The following is a 10,546-nucleotide window of genomic DNA, read 5'->3' on the forward strand; positions in this document are numbered from 1 at the left end:
TATGTGTGGGTAGGTTAGGTTGTGTGTGACTGCCTGCATGGATGAGTAAGTGGGGGAATTGGTGCCTTCTTGGGTTAGTGAGTGCGTCTGTGAGAGGCTATATGGGTGACTGAGTATGTATATGTTTGTGTCGGTGAGTGAATAGATGTATCAGTGGTATATGCATGATTACCTGCATATGTGAAAGGCTGTATAGGTGAGGGTTGAAGTATATGAGTGACCTTATGTGAATGTGAGTGATTGTGAGAGAAGCTGTATGAGTGAGTGTTTGCTTTTGTCAGTGACTACATAGGTGGGTGAGTATGTGTTAGTATCTGTATGAATAAATGAGTGTGTGTGTGTAAAGCTGTATAGGTGTATATGTGGCTGTGTGATAGACTCTATGAGTGAGTGAGTAGGTGTGTGGGGAGGTCTATGGGACAATGACAGTGTGTGAGTGGCTATATGGGTATATGAGTGAATATATCAGAGGCTGTATTAGTGAGCGAGTTGGCTGGATGGTTAACTGAGTAGATGTGTGAGTAGACCTATGAATCAGTGAGTGGGTGTGTAAGTACTTTTATGGGCGTGTCAATGGTTTTGAGAATGGGGGTGTGAAAGTTGGAGTCGGTGTATGAAGGGTTATAGTGGGGTCTGAGTAGTTGTGTCAGAGATTATGTGGATGATGTCTTCAGTGACGTCATCAGTGATGTCACTTGAGATGTCATGAGTGGAGTCATCAGTGAAGTTTACAACCAAGACATGTAGGTTTTATTCATTCAGCATTCCATCCATCATTTGTTGCTGCAGCACTTTTCAACCATCGGTGACAACTTTCTTGTAACAACTGTAAGCTGCAATTTTTACCTTTTAATATTCTTAGGTTTGAGCATATATATATATTTACATAACCTACGGGTAGTTAGAACATTGTTTCTATTCAAGAACCGTTTTTTCTTTTGCCAATATCTTTGGCATCGTTTGACAAATCTTCGCAAAATTTTCTAAACTAATTGTTCACTCAGGTCAGATACTGACTTGAAAGTTTCAGGTTGATTTGTCAAGTAGGAGCCGTCAAAAAGGGGAGTCCCAAAATTCATTTTCCCCATGTTAATTTTCATAGGTATCTTCGACACGGCTACAGCCCGAACTGCTGAACAGAATTACAAGAAAATTTGGCAATAAGGTAGCTCTTGGTTCAGAAAGCTACCTTTGTTTTAAATGGTGTAATTCCATTTAGTGGTTCCTGAGAAATTCAAAAAATAAAATTGTATATATCTGAGGGCCGGGGAGGGTTCGCAAACCCCCCCAAACACAAGCTTCATTGTTATTGGCTGCCAACAATCCAAACCAGGAAGTGTTGGCAGCCATTTTGTGACTCAGTAGAACAGAGTCATAAGAAAAAGGGTGAAAAAGGCTAAAAAACAACAAAAGAGGGCAGGGTAGAATCACCCAGACCCCCTAGCCCTGCTTAGCAAAAATAGCATATTTAAAAAATATTTTCGGTTGAATTTGCGCTGGGTGCGCAAATCCAGGTGAAATGATTTTTAAAAAATGAAGAGCGGGCTCCCTCGCTTCGTTGCTTTTAATGTGTCGTTGTTATGAGGAGTGCCCATGGGGTCCGCTGCAGCACAAAGGAGCACCACCTCCCCGGGACTTTGTTATGAATGTGCGGGGGGAATGCGGTCCCCCCGTAGCCCCAGGGTCTGCCACCTCCCTGGGGCTTTCTTATTAATGGGAGGAGGAGCCCCGCGGGTCTCCCAAGCCCGGGGACAGCCAGCTACCCAGGTCTCCCGATAAAAATATTACCTCACTCGTGTGGGTGGGTCAAGTACCCCCGACAGGCAAGGGCCCAAAACGTATTGAGGAGACATCAAAATGACCTATCTAAAAACAACCTGTTTTTGCAAGGGGGGTCACCTGGGCTTTTGGCCCCGGGCTCGGTGGCCTTCTTGGAAAATCTAACAAACCCACACATTTCTGAAAATTAGACACCCAGGGGAGTCCAGCAAGATATGGCTTGCATGGGTCTCCCAATGTTTTCCTACCCAAATGCCCTGTAAACCTCAAATTTAGCTGGAAAAAATCATTTTTTCCTCAAACTTTTGTGTGGGAAAGTTCTGGAATCTACATGGATCCACAAATGTCCTACATCCCAGCATTTCCCCAGACGCACATATTATTACCAAACATTACACAGAAAAATAAGAGACATCATGCATAAAATCATTTAGTTTCAACCTGCTAACGATCTCATTTAAGTCCCAAATTCATTCATGACTTTTTTGGAAAGTGTTCACAATATGATAGTTTTCCTGCATTTAAGTAGACACATTGATAAAATCTGTACTACATATTCATTTTCTAAAAGCTGGAATGCTATAAAGGCTGGGCGACATTGTTTAAGGCCAAATGATTTTAGAAGTGGTAAAATCATTTTTTTCCTGTGCACACACACCATAATTATACATGTTGGTGAAGTGCTCGACCCACTGCTCTTCAGCAATTGCTATTTCAATGGACAGAGCATCCCCAAAATCCTGGAAAGGAGTGTTTACTGAAAGCTGAGCTGTCTTTGGATAGGGAAGCATCATGCAGAGCTGTCCATGTATCATTTCTCAGTGTTGCTCTGTGCTCTTTAAGTACATGTTTATAAGCTCCTCTGGCATGTCTAATGTCATGTGGGTTTCTAGGTGTTTTATGAATTCCACATTTTAATTTAGCATAAGCCTGTGTACATTTGGTGTCAATCCACCCTTGTTGTTTCCTGCACGATTTTCTGTTCTGCACAAATGAAGCCGCTGTTATGGCTACTGAAATCTGCTGAAATGAAGTCAAGACATTGTTGTGTGTGGTTCTTTCATCCAAGCAGCTATAAAAGCAAGAAGTACTTAATTACTACATTCTTTGTCATATCTAAGGGATCCTCCTTCGACCAGAGCAGGGAGTATCAATTTACTCTGTTTATAGCTAAGTTCTGTGCAACATGTGCAAGTTTGTCCTCTGAGCCTGACCGTCGTCTCAATAGTGTAAACGAGATGCTCAGTGGAACGTGGTCACTCAGGAGGATATTATGTGTAGTAAATGATTTAAGTCTATTTGAGTATCTATTTGACATGAGTATGTAATCTATCATCGTGAAGCATTCTCTACCATTAAAAGTGTGTCTGAAGGTTACATGTGAAACACACAGCTCATTTGCGAACCTCAAGTCAAGACCAAATATTACTTCATTTATTAGTTCCCCATATTTAGTATGTGGGAAATGTGTGTAGCTTTTCCCGACCTAATTTGTGAACCCACATACTTCCCTCCTATTATTTGGGCATAGGGGAGAACTGAAGTCACCCCCAGATTATGAGAATGCCTTTTACACTATCGCTTTGAATAGATTTCAATTCATTTCCTAGTTTCTTCAGAACCATCCCAATCTGTTCAGAGGGCACAATTTTATAGAAGTTTATCAAGGCGATGCGATATTTCTTATCTATATGAAGTACAATCAGTTGGTAATATATTTCTTCTGTTTTTATCTCTATTATTCTCATGTTCACCATGTTGGATATGTAAGTGGACAACCCTCCCTTTTGCCCTCCCATGGTCCACTGCGACAGATGCTTCATGGAAAGGTTTGTATCCATTAATGTGGACAGTATCATTTGCCCAGGTTTCTTGGAAACACATTCCATTGAACTTCAATATGATGTGGCCCCACAGTGGGTTGGCTAGCTTTTTTTGTATGCCTGAATTATTTAAAAAAAAAAAACAGGTTACATAGATCACTATTATTGCTACTTGTGGTGTTCACGGCAATAGCATTATTAGGAGTTAACACAGAATTAATGGGTAGTGCCTGATTCAAACTTGTGCCTTGGATAATTGAAGTGCCTTCTACAGAAAATATGATACCCGATTATGGTGAACCTGCTTTTTTGTTGTAAAGTGTGAATGGTCAGGGACAGCTTTGCATATACTTAGTTTACTAGGCCTATTTGTGTCAGGGTGTTCCTTTTTTGTGGGATGTGATTCCAGTTCTTTATTTAGTGAGTCTATTTCTTCGAGAGTGTTAAGGCTATCAAAGCGAGTACTAACTGGGACACTATATCTATGGTGCATCATGTCTGAGTAGTTCCTACTCATAGGTCTGCTCCGCTGTACCTTTGGTGGTTGATAAAAATATACTAAAGGTACAATATTAACTCCCTGGGAAAAAATAAAGTGGTTCCCTGCTCTTTCAAAGATAGTCTGCACCAAGTGAGGGGATCTAAATGTTTGAGCCACACAATCACCCTCAAGGGAATTACAAGCTTTACCTACCCAGCCTACACTTCTGACCATTTTAAATTCGGAAAAAGGACTTTAGTTAATCCAGTTCTAGTACTTAGCCAGTGTAATGATTTGTTCCTCAGGGCAGGACAGTGTTCATACATGTGAGCGGGAAGTGAAGTCATGTTTGCCAGGACTATCACATAGGGAATGGCCTCAGGTGGCAAATCTAGGGAGACCTGCTCCGGCTGGTATCTTGATTGGAATCAGGTCATTGCCGAGTGATCGTGGTCAGGTTGGCTCAATAGAGGAAGCTGGGCATTTGACGCCCACTCCAAAGTTCTGTTATCTCTCTCTCTCAAGCTGTGATTGTGTGGGAGCCTTGCTGGGCCTGGGAGAATTTTCGACCCCACCATTTGTGCGTGATTCTCAGCGTTTGTCCTTGCTTGATTCCCTTCCAATATAGGTAGTGGTTCTGGAACTGACATATATGATGCCCTAGATTTTTTTAGGGACACTTCAAATGATGTCAATCTCTCTGACGGTTTAGCTAAAGCTTCTTTTAAAAAGTTTTCTATCCCATGTGGATAGTTTTCTCATGTCATTGTTTGTGTTGTAAGACTGAGTATGTGCTGGTAGTCTCCCACCAGAACCTGTGTCAGATGGCACTGATATTTTACCCCACTTTGTTGGGTTTTTATACTCTTTTTTGCTTAACATTCTTGAACCCATATGGCAGTCGTCCACAGCCTATATATCTTCCCCTGGATTTCCAGGGTGCTTTGACGGGGGTTGGATATCACTGGCGTCATGGTCACTAACCCATATGTGATCTGAAACATTCTGCACACAGCTGTTAGTGATGTGTTAGGGTTCAACAGCTACAGATGTTAGGGGCCCATCACTTGGAATTATCTATGCCCCTGACTTTCTGCGTTTAAAGTCTCCTCCATTGATGTTATCTATTTTTTTATTGCCCCCATCGCCCCTGTTAAATAATTCATCAATGTTAAGCGCAAACTCGCCGTCGGTTTGGCGGTGGTCAATGTGGTTGCCGTCTTCTTACTTTCTGCCTTTATTTTCTCCATAAATCATACAAGGTAGAGTATCCGATGCAAAAGATTTTAGTTTTTTTCCTTTATACGGCTAAATGTCTTGAGCTGGGGTGACTGCTTGTGTCCAAGTAAAGAGCAGGCCCGGCGGGCAATTAAGTGGTATATAATAGCCAAATAGTCAGATTTACAACACTCTCCTCCTTTATGCACTCACCGGTGACGAAGGACGAAATACCATGAGTACTCCTGAAGAACCAAGGGAGAGGGCCTAGCCTGGCCTCTGTTAGGCTATGACGGGCCAAGATGGGCCAGTCTTGGCCCGCGCCAGCCCAGACAGCCCTGCACGTGTCCCTCTCTGCGGACGCCTCCGGTGTTTTTGTAGCGCTCCTGCGCTTGTGGTCCAGCATAGCCCTGCCTCTCTGCACCAGGGTCAGGGAAAAGGGAGAAAGTGCAAGTGCAGCAAACAAAGCTCTGAGGGTCCAGCTCTGCGGGACACCTCCGGTGTTTTTGCAGCACTCCTGCGCTTGTGGGCTGGCATAGTCCTGCCTCCCTCCACCTGGGTCAGGAGCCAGGAAGAAAGTGCAAGTGCAGCAAACCAGGCTCTGAGAGTCTTGCAATGCAGGATGCCTCCAGTGTTTTTTTAGCACTCCTGCGCTCGTGGGCTGGCGTAGCCCTGCCTCCCTCCACCAGGGTCAGGGATCAGGAAGAAAGTGCAAGTACAGCAAACCAGGCTCTGAGAGTCTTGCAATGCAGGATGCCTCTGGTGTTTTTGTAGCTATCCTACACTCGTGGTCCGGCGTAGCCCCGCCTCTCTCCACCAGGGTCAGCGATCAGGGAGAAAATGGAAGTGCAGCAAACCAGGCTCTGAGGGTGACTTTATTCTATCCCCTGCTTTATCTTGGGCAAACCTCGACTCAAATCTCTACAATTGCAATCCTTTGGGACTGCCCAACAGTGGGAGGCTTTTTGGAACCTTTAGATTGACCATTCTTCGGTCCCAGCTTATGACAGTCTAGGTAATACCCCACCTTCGAATTATCAAAGGGGTTCTTACCCTTGTACCCATCCCACTTTGGTTTAAAAAAGGCATGTGAATGTCCCTCCTAATAAGACTTTAAGGACGTCAACTTTTTATCCGTGCGGTCCATTTTCTTCCCTCAGGGGAATGGACCCGCTTTCTTGGGATCAACCCCTGGTACTTCTTAAGCAGCCTAGTAGGCACCCACATGTCAGCTGCCTTCTGGAGCTGTCTCTGGTCAGACAGCTTTGAATCTATTGTATTCTAGTGTAACTTTTACTGATCATGTGTGTTGACTGACTTTCAGCCCATCCCTCCAGTGCTTGTCACTGAGACATCTACAAATTATCCTTGGATTCTCTTGAATCACTATTTGTGTCCAAAAACATCTTCCAGTACTAATCAGGTATTAGCCCAAACATCTGCAATAGATCATTCTTCGACTGAGTGTAAAAGTCATCTACCTCCTCCTCTAGAATCAGGAGTGTAAACCCAACTAGTAGATGCACTAATGCCCACAATAAGACACCCTGCTGATGTTAATCTACCCTGCCCATTCTTTCTGCCCTTTCATCTGATGAAAACCACTTCTCAATGTTGTCTACCACTACAAAGCTGGACATGATACTATTGGCAAAGAAAGGGGTATTTAACCCCCGTGAAGATATCTCACCATTACTGCCAACCTTCTTCCTTGGACCTCTGGAGTCCTAGGCTGACATTCTTCTCCTCCAAAGCCAATTTATGTTCTTCGAGTGTACGTTTATTTTCCTCCAGTGCTATGGGTGCCAGTCTGCCCTGTACATCCTTGCTAATTGCTTTTCACTGAGATCCATATGGCAGATAAGCAGCTCAGAAGGACTTATGCTGGAGAAGCCTGCATCACTTCCAGCTCCAGGGAGGGCACCAGAAAATACATTATGGAACAGGCTCCCTCCTGCCACTTCTTCCTCTGGTTGTTTATCACACTCTTTAGCCTAAGAGGAGATTTGGGGTTGTGAAATCTTTTCCTAGTCCCTGAGGGCCTTTTCGTAGTCTGCCTTCCTGGCATTCAGGGACATCTGCAGTATCCTTTTCTTGCATAGAGCTTTTATCTCCACAATGGTGATAGCACCCAGATCCAACTCCATGTTCCCTGAGGTGCAAACATTGTAACACAAAATTATTTTGAAAAAAAAAATCAAAAAAAACCAAAGGCCTAATGCCAATAAGGTAAAGTTTGCCACTGCTAGCCCTAACAAGGCTTGCAGCTGTTCTTATGTGCCCATTTGCAAATAATCCCAAACTCCCCCTTACTTACTAAATCCAAGAAGGAGAACCCCATTTCCCTTTGCGCAGAGACTGTGTGCACACTTTGAGGTGTGGCCACGGCAACACACAGTTTCTCCTCTCTGGTCACTCCAAACCAGTTCAGGTGGTAGCTTTTTCCCCAATGGGAAAAGTGACAGGCACTTTGGTTCCTGCCTGACATGGAGCAGAAAGAAAAGAGCCTATTTAGGTGCTATGTTTTATCTGCTTATGACATGGGAGGGTGCCTTGAAGTAAATTAAGTTCTTGGGTATCCTCCAAGTGATCCTCCGGTCAGAAAAACAAAAACACCCCCGCACACCCACACCATTGTCTCTGCTCTGAGAGCACTTTTCACACCTTAATAGAGCTGGTGATCAGCTGGGAGACATGCAACGAATCCTCAAAGAGCTTCAGGAAGCAAAAATGCAACTTTTAGTGTGTCTGTTTTCCTTATACTACAATACATTATAGTTGGGCTTTAAATAAGTATTAAAAAATATTATTATAATCATTTTTCGAGCTGGTTCCTGGCCTGACACAACCGAATATTGCTTCTCCGTGCTTCTCTATGGGCCAGTTGTCCTTCCTACGGACAGAGTCCCACTCTCCGCCCAAGTAGCTCCATTGTGCTTTCACCTGTCACAGCCCCCGACACATCCTCCTGGTAGCTGTTCGAGGCCCTCCTGCTCTCTGCCTACGTCTCGCTCCCTGCTTGCCTCCTGCATTATTGTGCTCATTGTGCCGTAAGTGTTGCCCTATTTTAATTTGCCTTATTTTTCTGCAGTGGCCTTAATTGTCTCCAGTTGTGCTCATTGTGCCTTATTGTAACACCTCCTTGTATTTTTATTTTTGCCACCCTTTCCCGCTGCTGACCTCCCACAGCCCACCGCCCTGCCAACACCTGCTCTCTCCCCTTCCCTATTTAATGGCAGCCGCTGCATGGCCAAGCACGGATGCGCGCAGTGGGCACACCGCTGGCACGCCGTTGTCGTACCAAAGGCAAGCCTGTCTTTGCCTGTCTGTGACCCGACCGCGACCAGCGGTCGACGTTGAACACCACCCACGGCCAGTTCTCCTACTGACACTGCAGACAGTCCTTCACCATCCACAGCACCCCCATGACTGCCTCACCCACGCCATGACACCCACACCACTATAACTATGCATCATCCTCAACATGCGCTCCCTGCACAGGCTCGCAGTAGAGATCTGGGACCTCCTTGACACCCTCTCGCCAGACGTCCCCTTCTTCATGGATACAAGGACAAACGCTGCCTCTGCCACCAACATTGCCACTGTCATTCCAGACGGATACAGGATACAGAGGGGGGAGTTGCCATTGCACACAAGAGCTCCCTCCGACTCTTTTATTTGTAAAAGGGAGGATTTCATTTGGCAAAAAGGTCATTTGCAATGCCAGGCTGCAGTTTCAAAACTGGAGCAGCCAGGCAACAGTGGTAGGCTTGGTGTAATTTTTGTCTTGTCACACTAGTAGATGGCACAGTAGTGCTATAGTGAATAGGTGACTTTTAACCTGTCATGGTTGTATTTCGGTACACCATATTCTATTGACCTATAGGAAAGTTGAATATTCTAATTCGAAGTAAGCCAATTTTGACATGTTTCAGGAGTAAGAGCAAATGCACTGGGCCTGATTTGCAGTTTTGCAGCACCCAATGCCATCAGCTTCAGTCCACCAACATCGGGTTATCACGCTAATAGAGGCATTTTCCCACATGCATCTCAGGGGATTCACAATTACTGATGGGGCTTTTAACAAGCGGGTATGGAATAGGTGGAACTAGAAGTATTGAGCACAAATGCCATGGTTTGGAATGCCAGAGGATTTGATACTACATTTATATTTAATTGCATTTGCAATACTGCTGAAAGTACCTTCCATTCTGTGTACTCAGCTGACTTCACTCTGTGTGTTCCACTTCATATATCTTATTTATAATTACCCTAAATACCATCCCTCCCTGCGCGTGGCATGCTGTCTCATCAGTGCACATTAACTAGCGCAGTTAATAATTTTGGGGTGTCAGGTAAATTTGTGGGGTGTCAGGTAAGCTCTCATGAAACTAACTATATAAAGAATGTGTAGGAGGAGGAAATAAGGATGAGCATAAGCCCACAATAGTAGGGATGGGGTAGAAAGCCATATAATGCGGAATGCCTGCTACCCATTATCTTACATATCAAGAGCTGAACCAATGGCGCAAGGGTTCCTAGGGAGAGATTTAATTGTAAGGGACTCATTTACAAACATCACACTACACAGCACAGCATCCGAATGTGCTGCGCTGCATGGTGTGTGAGGGAGAGAGCAGGATAGTTTCATATCTCCTAATATATGGCTCTGACCAGGTCTCGCGCAGCGTCGGACAGCCCTATGCCGCTGACACACTTCCGCACCCCTGTGCAAGGGTGTCGGCATCATGCCTAGTATAGCTTTTGTGCCAAAAGGGTGCTCTTCCAGTAGAAACCACTGTGCTTAGTCTAACTTTAAAACGTTTCCTACCTTGGATGTGTGCTCTATTTTGCTGCACACATGCCAAATGGGAGACGTTAAGTGAAGTAAAAGCATTGCTCTTTTTCAACGCCAGCGGCAAAAGATGCGTGATTGTTGTGGCCCAAAGCCTTGTCTGCTATTGTTAGTAGATAGGCGGTGGACTGGGAAACCAATGTGCCACTCTTGGAATGCCCCTTGACGCAGAGTAAAGTATGTGTTCCTTTGTCCGGTGCCAGGTTCGTGGTAACTGCATGAGTGGAAACTTTAGGGCAGTGGCTTACAGAGGGCTGGCGTCCCATAGGTATGATGGTCCACAGATGAGACACTAAGAGATGTACTGTGAGTTACCTATGAGCGAGGGGGCATCTGTGGCATCATTTCACATCATCTCGTAGAATCTTTGGGTAATTCTGCATGATTACC

Source organism: Triturus cristatus, chromosome 2_1, assembly GCF_964204655.1.
Source record: "Triturus cristatus chromosome 2_1, aTriCri1.1, whole genome shotgun sequence".
NCBI lineage: Eukaryota > Metazoa > Chordata > Amphibia > Caudata > Salamandridae > Triturus > Triturus cristatus.